Here is a 10,373-nt window from a genome sequence, read left to right as displayed (position 1 = left end):
CGGCTATACTTACATACTTTTATGACACTAATTTCCTCAGGGAATGATAAGTTTTTACAGAAAGGTGCTAGTTCCCTGTACACTTGACAGCTCTCACCAATTAGCATAATTCCTTGGATATAATATTTGCTGAAAATAATTTACAAGAGCTGGGTATTGGCTCAGTGAAAAAAGGCCCTTGCTGCTGAACCTCGCTCGTGACCTTAGTTCAATACCTGGGACCCAGAGAATGGAAGGGAAGAACTGACTCCCCTCAAGCTCTCTGCTGACCTCCACACAAGTGCGGATACACACAACAAACAAACAAACAAACAAATATAATGAGTGAATGACGACACCTTACTGGATACAATGCTTGTGTACTGTATCTATGTAATTCGGGGAAAATCCCCTAAGTTTGTTAAGCAACAAAATGTGAGGCATTTTAGGAAAATGTTACTCACAGAAATGTTAAATTATAGTTAGCTTTTCCATTTGTTCTAAGGAAATAGTGACTCAGTTATTTTTATTTATTCCAGCCAATATGCTCCTGAGTTACACACTCCAGGGCAAAAATGCCTATCCTGGTCATAATATATAAACCCTTTGATGTATATAAAAGGCCCACTTCATGGGAGATTGCTCATCATCCAAAAAGATGAGGAGCTGAACCTGTGAGAGAAGGTCACGTTTGCAAAGCTGGATGCTGAAAAGAATGGCCAGTGATTTCTTGCATCTGATGGACAGGTAAGTGCACCAACAAGGAATGCTAGGTTTCCCCTTCTGCACCTGCAGAGCTTTCCTTCTGCTAATGTCACCACAGCCACAGGTCTTTTCAGCAGTGATTATCTACTTTAAGAATGCTGAGTATGTTGTGCTAAAATATTTCTTCTTGGTATACTAATGCAAAACAGCTCCTTCGGGATGATCAAAAGATAGTACAAGAGGCCACACCTATAAATTAGTTCTCACAAGACAATAAATGACTTATGTAACGTATTTATGCAATACTCTCTTAATTCCATATATCCAGATTTTCTGCATGATCTGGTTTGAGCTGATGGGCAATTTTGTCCAAGGAAGACTGCCATACTTATGCCATGCTCACTTAGCATGCCTGTGTGCACACTTGTGGGGCATTTTGTACACATTAATATCCAGGTAAGAACACTGAAAACCTACACTTAATAGAAATGCAAAAATGGATTACTTGCTATTTCAAAAGAAGTTTTAGAAGAAATAAATGAAATGCTCATCTCAGTAGATTGCCTCGGGTAAGGCACAAAGATGGCTGAGGTGTGGCCCATGGACCGTGATCTGAGGAAGAGAGTGGTCTGATCGGCAAGGCAGACATGAGCAAAACGATTGTTACTGTACAGAAAAAAAAAAAAAAAGCACTGTCCACCAGAGGAGAAGAGGAAATGTTCAGAGACCAGCCAGTGGTTCAGAGTTCCATAGTAAATACTTCTATGATGAGGGTAAATACACCTATGCTATAGGTGACAGGGCTCAGAGAGCTGGGGCATGGAGGTGAGACCCTCCATCAGTGATACTAAAAATAGCATCCTGCAGCAATGCTTAGACTTACCAGAAGGGATGTGTGGGGGTTAAAAAAGAGCAACTTCAGTCAAGGATTTGTGATCTTCTTTCTTAGCATCATCAGTATGTGAGGCAAAGTATCTTTCTAATAAACATTAAGCAGCATACAACTCAGCATTTAAAAGCTTATCATTAGCATAGCAGAGAGCAACACCTGGTCTCTCTTTCTAATGTTAACAGAATATCCAAATTGTAACTATGCATGCCACTGTCTGGCATAAACACTGTATAAACACTGTATAGTCTAGGTCTTGTTAAACCACACGTGATCACGTATCTAGGGTCCGATCAGTGATATGAGTACCATGTGGTAGCTGATAAGAATCGTCCTCAAAAAGACATCTGGACATCTACGAACTTCTCAAAATTTGTAAGTATGAAGTTATTAAAAGTTAGTGCAGAGATAGAGTAACAAGAGCTGTCACTTTTGAGAACACACTGACACTTAAGAACAAATTCAGAAAATATGTCCTAGAGAAACGTTCCATCACAGCACAGCACATGCACAGGGATTTCGGTGGCAGCACAATCTGTAATAGCCCTGGATTACAATCAATGAAGGAGGATGAGGCAGGAGAGTCATGGGTTGAGGCCAGCCTGGGCTACAGAGGAAAACTTCACCCTAATGGGGAGGCTAGTGGCAGAAAGAAAGAGGGAAAAAGAGAAAGGGGTGGGGTCTACGGGAGAGGGAGAGGAGATGGGTGGCTTGGTTGGTCAATTCTGGCTTTTGTCCTGAGTGTTTCCGTCCAGGGCCAGTTGGCGCAGTGGTTCTTAGGCCTGTACCGACGCAGCATCCACAGCAGGGCGCGTGTGCTTAAAGCTCTTCATTTCACTGCTGGAAGAGAAAGGGACTGGACTAGGGTTCCAACATCCCTACCAAGGCTATGGGTCCAGGCATCTCAGTTTCTCCCATCAGCCCCTTTATTTTAACACATGGGCTCTTGAAGGACATTTTGGATCCCAACTATGCTATCAGCGGGCTGGATAAGTAAAATGGTGTGTGTGTGTGTGTGTGTGTGTGTGTGTGTATAGATATAGGTAGATAGATATAGATAGATAGGTGTAGATATATATCACTGTTCAGAGTGAAAGTAAATCAACACAAGCACATTTAATAATACCCATTGCATAGAAGAATTAAGGACTAAGGTAACAAAAACATAAAGATTTAAAAATAGGCAAACTGTCATTTAGACTTGGGCAGAGCATTCTGAAGAAGAGCAGGACAATGATTAGTATAAGTCGGGATTATAGTGATTTCTGGGTTGAGAGAGACATGCTCTAGGGAAGAGCTGTAGTTTCAAGGAAATGCCGGCTTCTGAACGTCCTACAGGGTTCTCTTCCTTAACTGAAGTAGAGGCCTCGTGGCTGTTTCTTACCGTATATTTAAATGCATACACCATCATATGCACTTCTGTGTGTGAATATCACATTTCACAGTTTAAGCTGCAGACACAAAGCAGCAGCACGGATCCTCTAGCCTGTACTGCGGTCTCTGCTCTGTCACGCCACCTCCTAATCCTGCCTCTCCAAGACCATGAGACTGAAGACCACAGTAGATCTACCAGAGTAGTGAGACAGGAGAGAGAGAGGTCACCAGAGGCCATGGCGGGAGGCGGGGTGCCACTAGCCCTATCTCGGTCTAACCTCAGAAGGGATGCCGGGACTCCGGTCCAGCCCTCCTTCCAGCACTGAAATGCAGAACTCTGTTCTATAAAGCTGGGCGTGGTGGCACGCGCCTGTAGTCAGTGTGCCAGGACTCAGGAAGGCAGAGGCGGGCAGATCACTGTGAGTTCAAAGCCAGCCCGCTACAAAGCGAATCCAAAACGGCCAAAGCTACACCGAGAAACACTGTCTTGAAAACCAAACCAAACCAAACCAAAAAACAAACAAAAAGACTCATGAAACTTTCCTCTAACTACATGTTCCCTGCTGTGGTATTCTGACTCACTACAGGCTCAAGATTAATCTCATACATCTCACACACACACACACACACACACACACACACACACACACACACACACAGAGCAATCATGTTAAAAAAAAAAAAACCAAATGCCTATAAACACCTAAAAAGTATTTAATTTAATTATCAAATAAATATAAAGTACCTGATATTGGCAAGATTTTCTTTTTCTTTTTTTGTTTGCTTTGGTTTTTGCTGTAACCTGCTTAAACTCTATAGCCCTTTCATTGAGACCTACTTTAGTTCCTAGCATAACTGTGGCTCCTCTGTTAACACCTGCTGTCGCCTTTACCATATCAGAAGCCATTTTGCCTCCATAAGGTTAAATTAAGTTCAGGTTCTACTTGCCGAGGAGCTTGAAAAGCCTTTTAACTTACAATTCAATTCTTCTTGAACATTCTGCTTGAATTAATGATTTATGTCCTACGTAACCAAAACCATAATACCCTGCTATGTCCTGCTCCCAGGACAATGGGGAACTGAAAAGGTCCCAAGCCTATATCCTAGCCATCAGCTTGGCCTAGCCTAGCCACTTGGACACTGTGCTTGATCAATTCTGCTTGTGTTTAGCTAATCAAAATGATGTAATGCTGCCTCCCTCCTTGCTTCCCACCTGGTTACCTGGTTGTTACCTGGTTGCGGTTTTTCGTATAAAAAGCCTGCCTTAGAAACAGACCAGCATCATAGTCTGGCTCCTGAGCCCAGATTATGGCCCTGACTGGTCATTTTTTATTCAGTTTTAGTTCAGTGTTCAATAAACTTTCATTAATCTGAGTGTGGCATTTGAGTGGTCAGTGTGCAACAATTCCTGAACCCTCTGGGTAGCCTTGGCTGTCCTGGACTCCCTTTGCAGACCAGGCTGGCCTCGAACTCACAGAGATCACTTGCCTCTGCTTCCCTGAGTGCTGGGATTAAAGGCGGGTGTGCCACCACACCCAGTGGGAAGATTTTTTGATGTTCAGTATGTTCAGTACTGCTGTGTATACAGAAAAATGATCCCTCTTGGCATCGTTAAGATAAATTGCTGTACACTTTTGGAAGATAAACAAGAAATATCTATCACAGTTGAAATGTTCTCATGACTTGAGGCAGCAAAAAAAAAAAAAAAAAAATCCATAGAAATTATTTAAGCAAATATCCAAGAATCTTATTGTGATACTATGTGTTCAGGTGAAATTCTGGAAACAATCATTAGTAGTGGTATAGCTGATTAAAATTTGGCATATACTTACTATGAGATACCCTGGCAGCCATACGGACACACGCCAGGCTCTACCTCTAGGTTGTGTGTTGGTATGACGTGATAACAGGACCACAGGTACTGAGCAGGAGCCACACCACAGGTGGAAGGCTAGGGAGGTGCATTTGCCTAGCTGCCAGGAAGAGAAGTAAGGAGCGCTACACCACAGGTCAGAGTGCAGAATGCTAGAACTCGTGGAGGTGAGAGGGAGAGGCCGTGGTGGCCAGCAGAGGGTTGAGGCAGAGTTTACCTATCAGGAAGAGATGCTGCCCAAGACATCTGTGCCAGGGGCGGCTTTGTACTTCTGCTCAGCTCAAACTGCTTTGGCTCCACAAACTTAGGTCCTCTCAGGCCTTCTTCCTTCACTTCCTCCTTCTTCACAAAGACTTCTCCACAATCACCCTGGAACCTTATTGTTCTCGGCTTCTCATGAACCAGATATGGACCTATGGTCACGGTCGCCTAGACACCCGCCTGGCCTGGCTCTCTCAGTCGACCAGGTTTCTGACGTGGTTTCTCAAATTGTGGCTACCTATGAGCTCAGTTCCCCTACCCGCCTCCCCTTGACCCTAATTGATATAATTGATATCCTGCACAGCTGCAGCCAAGATCAATCGCTTCTCACCTCCTCACCCCCTCCCTACATCCTGCTTTTAAAGTATATAAGCAGCCTGGGAAAATAAAATTTTGTCAGCTTGATCAGATTCCTTGACTTGCTGTCCGTTCTTTGCGTCTCCTGTTCCCCACTCTCTCCCTAGGGGTCCGAGGGTCTCAGTTGATTGTCTGGCGGACCCGGACATCTTTAGACTACTTCCTGCTGACCAGGGATGTCAAGTTCCTTGAGGCAAATTTGATCTTTGCGGAAAGAACGTCCATTTTCTTCTACTTGTCTCTTTGTGCACAGCCCCTTGACAAACCACAGCAGCAGAGTAGCAGCAGCTGCCTTTTCAGGGCACCTCTGGCCCCTCCCAGGGATCTGGCATTCATAAGAGTCCTCAGAGTTCCAAATGTAAACTATTTTTAGATGGCAAAATCACACCTGTCTCAGCAGGGCAGTGGTGGCACACTCCTTTAATCCCAGCATTTGGGAGGGAGAGGCAGGTGGGCGTCTGTGACTTCAAGGCCAGCCTGGTCTACAAAGTTAGTCCAGGACAGCCAAGGCTACATAGAGAAACCCTGTCTCGAAAACCAAAACCAAAACCAACCTCCCCCAAAAATCACACCCCTCCTAGAGCACAAGACTAATCATAGCTGCTGTGGACAATCTGAAGCAGCCCCATATCCCACACCTGGGATTAAAACAAAAAAAAAACATATTTACATAACATGACTGGGTTTTTAAAGACAGCAAAATCCTTACTACAGCTACTGTTTTTGTTTTAAAGATGGATTAGATGGATGATGATCTGGAAGGTTGTTTTTGAGTTATTGTTTAGTGATGAAAGTGAGTTACCTATTTTTATATCTGGCCAACCAACTTTGTATATGTCTACCTGTACAGGTTTGTAATGACATGCAAAGTATCAAAAATAGAAGCTAGATTTTTTTTAAAAGTAGTTTTGTATATATAGGGAGTGGCATACATTGTCCAGCCAGTGTGTAGAGGTCAGAGGACAACTTGTGGGAGTCAGGTCTCTCCTTCGGATGTTTCGGATGTTGAACCTGGGTCATCAGTAGTGGTCACCTTACCTGGGAGTCAGGACAGAAATGAAGGTTACATCTGCACACATCTGCACATATCTTTGGGATGATTTTACTGGTTCTAGTGGGTCTGTATCACTTTCCTGACATTAATAAAATGTGTGGAAGAATGCAAAATAAGGCACCTCACTGGCAGGTGAACACCTACCAAATTGTTGCTAAGGATAATTGGTATTATTGAAACCTGTTGCACAAACCTGTACAGAACAGGATGAAGTAAGTGGCTTAAGGAAGCAGAATGGCTCATCCCAGTGCTGTCTTACAATGAGCATTTCAATATTAACTACGAAGAAAAATATGAATTAGTAAAATAAATATACATTACTTCCTGTAATCTCCTGGGAAGAAGCTCAGTGCCAAGCTGTAGGTGGAAAAAGAAAACACAGGCAGAAACACAAGGAATGAGCTGTTCCTTATCAGGGGAGGGCTACTTATTCTAAATTAGAATGTGTGAGGGCGTGGCCATCAATCATGATATAAAATCCACACACTCCCATTCAAAGCCCCACCTCAAGTTTCCTTTTCTGCCCCACCTCCAATGTTTTTCCTCCAGTACTGCACAACCACCTGGCCGCACACCTATGTTTGCTTCCTTTTGCCCTCTGTCTTCCTCTGAAGCCACTTGATTGCTAAATCCTCTCAAAGTTACCTGTGAAAAGCTACCAGTCATGCGTGGCTCTGGGGACTTTTGCTAATAACATAGTAGCGCAGCTACGAATAAGCCCGGACTCAGCTCTTCCAGACTTCCGGCTGACAACGCCTCGGTCACACCTCACCCGGAGTCACACCTCACTCAGCGTCATCCCTCACCCAGCCTACCAAGGTGGGACCAAGGCATTGAACTCTGGAACACACAGGCAGACCGCCCTAGATCGTCACATCCGGGCAACTGATGAACCAACCCAGAGGGCGGGGTCTGGCCTGGCCAATGAGACGTTGAGTTCACGTGGCCAGTGGGCGGGGAAATTGTCTCCTACAGAATCCAAAGCCGGAACTTTCTCCTCACGTGAGAAGCCACCGGCGCGTGAGAGCAGGAGGGTCTGCTCTAGCTGAGGGTAAGAAAAGAGCTGAGGAGGCTAAAGTATGGGCAGCTCAGAATTCTCTGGAAAGCCAAATTCTCAGAAGTGGTTTATGTGGCCTGGCAGGGACGAGATTTCGAACCCAGCTCCCCCCGCTCCCCCGTCCACCCTAATTACGGAGGGACAGGGAACACGAAGGGCCTGACAGGGGCCCGTGGGATTGCCATCCAAGTAGCCGCATAGGTTATGGGAAAGTAAACGAAACGGGCCTGCGCTACAATTGTACATTACCCTTCCCTCACACCCCCACCCCGTAAGATTAAAAGAAGCTTTAATGGTTATGGTTTCTGTGAGGGAATGTGGAAGGAGGAGAGAATTCCAGAATGCCTTCGTGTAACGGGAGAAGATGGGACTTACTCAAAAGATTGACAACTAATCTTGGGTGTTGATATTGATAAAAACGAACTTCCCCAGCTTTGCGTCCAAGGGCCTGACCTAATTATTGCGTATTATTTCCATTTTGACCCATTATCCCAGTAGGAGGAAGCAGAGAGAAAGCAAAATCTTCAGAAGTATATTTTAAAATAAACCTGGGAAATGGGTACAATTTAAAAGTTAACCTTTTAAAAATACTAATCCCCAGACCTCAGAGAGGCAGAGGCAGACAGATCGCTGTGAGTTTGAGGACAGCCCGGCTGGGCTAGAGGGCAAATCCAGGTGGTGATGGCGAACACCTTTAATCCAAGCCTTAAAAGGCTGATTCTGAGTTCCAGGCCTACTATAGTGGGAGCTTTGCCTCAGAGATCAACAAATAAACCAATCTTGCCAGTGATTATGTTTCTGTAAGGATTTGCTTGGCCTTTAAGTAGAAAGCCAATCTATCTTTTCTTCCCACTCACCTAGCAAACTAAGGTGGGTTCAGATAACTGTTATTCAGTGCAATAGACTTAGCAAATGAAATCCTGATAGGCAATGTAATATAAAGTACTTCACAACATGAATGCTAATACAAGCAAAACAAAACACCAAAAACAAAACAAAACAAAACACCCCCCAAAACAAAACAAAATAAAACCAACCAAAAAACCTAAACAACTTTCTTCAAAGTAATTGATGAGAATGATGAATCAACCTAAAGCTGATAGAAATACTAGGTTTTACAGCTAAGGATGGAAAATTGAAAATAAATGCTAACCATAAACTTGAGTTTTTGGATAGACTACGAGGGTTGTGCTTGATGTTAGTCAGTAAACTACTTCTACAATGATACACAGTCATAGTTTTCTGAGAAAATGTAACTTTAAAGTTAATTTACTTGTTTTTATTTTATGTGCATTGGTGTTTTGCCCACAAGTATATCTGTGTGAGGGTGTCAGATCGTGGGGTTAACAGACAGCATGGTATGCTGCCATGTGGTGTTGGGAATTGAACCCTGGTCTTCTGGAAGAGCAGTCAGTACTTTTAACCACTGAGCTATCTCTCCAGTCCAAAAATGTAACTTTAAGACATGAAAATCTAGCCAGGCATGGTGGTACACCCTGTAATCCCAGCACTCGAGAGGCAGAGGCAGGTGGATTGCTGTGAGTTTCAGGCCAACCTGGTGGTCCAGGACAACCAAGGCTACACAGAAACTCTGTCTCAAAAAACAAAAGGCATGAAATTTTGATTTGGGACTAGAGAGATAGCTCAGTAGTTAAAAGCACTGACTGCTCTTTCAGAGGACCAGGGTTTGATTCCCAGCACTTAAATGGCAGTTCTCAACATTGGTGAGCCTGAGAGACCCATGGTACACAGATACACATGCAGACAAAACACTCATACACATAAATAATTTTTCTCCATTAATTTATTTATTAAATCACTTTGCAGCCCTCTCCATCCTCTCCTCCCAGTTCCACTCTCATGCCCCCTAAACCCATTTCCCCCACCCCTTCTCCTGAGAAGTGGAGCCCCACCCCGTCCCAGAAATGCTGCTGACCCCCAATTTCCATTATCTCTCCTCCTCTTCCACATAGTTCGGTCCCTCCGTCTACTTCTGATATCCATTTTATATCCCCTCATAAATAACTTTTTAAAAAAGACATGAAAATTCTAGAATCCAATGTTTTAATTCAAAGGCTGTGATGCAATGTACAGAAAGGCTACAGATGCAATGACTGTAAGTATTCCCAGAGATGTGATCATCAGAAAAGCGCTACGGTGGGATTAATAGTGGGTGTAGTACACAACTGGCACCGTACTTATTGGTGCTTAAGACTCTGTCAAATCAAAATTAATTTGGATTATGAATTTGTTCAGTTTAATTGAACAACTTTCTGTAATATCTAAAAATTTCTGTTATTAATCAAAATAATTGTTATGGGTTTTTCTCTTCTTTTTTTAAAAATATATTTTATTAATTTATTCATATTACATCTCAATTGTTATCCCCTCCCTTGTATCCTCCCATTCCTCCCTCCCATTTTCCCCTTTCTCCCCTCTTCTATGACTGTGACTGAGGGGGACCTCCTCCCCCTGTATATGCTCATAGGGTATCAAGTCTCTTCTTGGTAGCCTGCTATCCTTCCTCTGAGTGCCACCAGGTCTCCCCATCCAGGGGACGTGGTCAAATATGGGGCACCAGAGTTTGTGTGAAAGTCAGACCCCACTCTCCACTCAACTTGGAGAATGTCCTGTCCATTGGCTAGATCTGGGTAGGGGTTTGAAGTTTACTGAACATATTGTCCTTGGCTGGTGCCATAGTTTGAGCAGGACCCCTGGGCCCAGATCCGCCTATCATAATGTTCTTCTTGTAGGTTTCTAGTACCCTCTGGATCCTTCTGCTTCCCTATTCTCCCATTGTTATGGGTTTTTAAAAGAAATTTAT

The 10,373-nt window shown here is 43.7% G+C and overlaps 1 protein-coding gene and 1 long non-coding RNA gene across 3 annotated transcripts in view; one reads left to right on the top strand and one right to left on the bottom strand.

Annotated features, from left to right (window-relative positions):
* Positions 1-6,296: 6,296 nt before the first annotated feature.
* On the bottom strand, positions 6,297-7,359 carry LOC311594063. The gene is made up of 3 exons (XR_014777940.1): positions 7,138-7,359; positions 6,686-6,771; positions 6,297-6,476 (listed from the first exon to the last, which is right to left on the bottom strand). It is a non-coding gene; the product is annotated as an uncharacterized lncRNA (long non-coding RNA).
* A 125-nt stretch (positions 7,360-7,484) lies between these two features.
* The window catches only part of SHOC1 (shortage in chiasmata 1), an 86,717-nt gene continuing 83,828 nt past the window's right edge, over positions 7,485-10,373 (top strand). For both annotated transcript variants that reach the window (XM_084779869.1, XM_084779868.1), the window contains exon 1: positions 7,485-7,543. The gene's annotated coding sequence lies outside the window, so the exon portion shown is untranslated. The remainder of the gene's footprint in view (positions 7,544-10,373) is intronic.

The sequence above is a fragment of the Acomys minous genome, assembly GCF_964271855.1.
Source record: "Acomys minous genome assembly, chromosome: 1".
Classification (NCBI taxonomy): Eukaryota; Metazoa; Chordata; class Mammalia; order Rodentia; family Muridae; genus Acomys; species Acomys minous.
Note: the sequence above shows the minus strand (reverse complement) of the source record. Positions and strands in the feature narration are given on the sequence as shown.